The sequence below is a fragment of the Amblyomma mixtum genome, chromosome 3, assembly GCF_055824585.1.
Source record: "Amblyomma mixtum isolate Tamu chromosome 3, ASM5582458v1, whole genome shotgun sequence".
Classification (NCBI taxonomy): domain Eukaryota; kingdom Metazoa; phylum Arthropoda; class Arachnida; order Ixodida; family Ixodidae; genus Amblyomma; species Amblyomma mixtum.
The window spans coordinates 261,611,583-261,611,958 of record NC_143014.1 but is presented as its reverse complement, the minus strand read 5'-3'; positions in this window follow the sequence as shown (position 1 = coordinate 261,611,958).

The window sequence follows — 376 nt, the reverse complement described above, 5'->3', positions numbered from 1 at the left end:
CGACGTCAGCCAGAGCAGCGTTATTGGTTCGCGAGCGTGAGAAGTGATTATCATAGCGGTAACCGCCACCGCGTGCTCTAAGCTTTCAAATCACAGGGAACAAATTGTGACACGTAGTGTAAATTCATTCATCGCAACGCAACAAGGAGAATGCCGATTTCTTGCCCTGTACTTACATGAAGCACGTGCCCGCTTCTCCAGATGTCTCGGGAGTTAGTCCTTCGCAGGAACCATCATCCGAACTGCAGCCTGCTACAGCCGCATTAACGGATTCAAGGATACATCCGAAGCCTACGGGAGGGCCGAACACCCGAGATACTGGACTGTCACACGAGAGAGGAAGTCGCTGCGTCTGTAGAGAGATGGCCACCTCGTG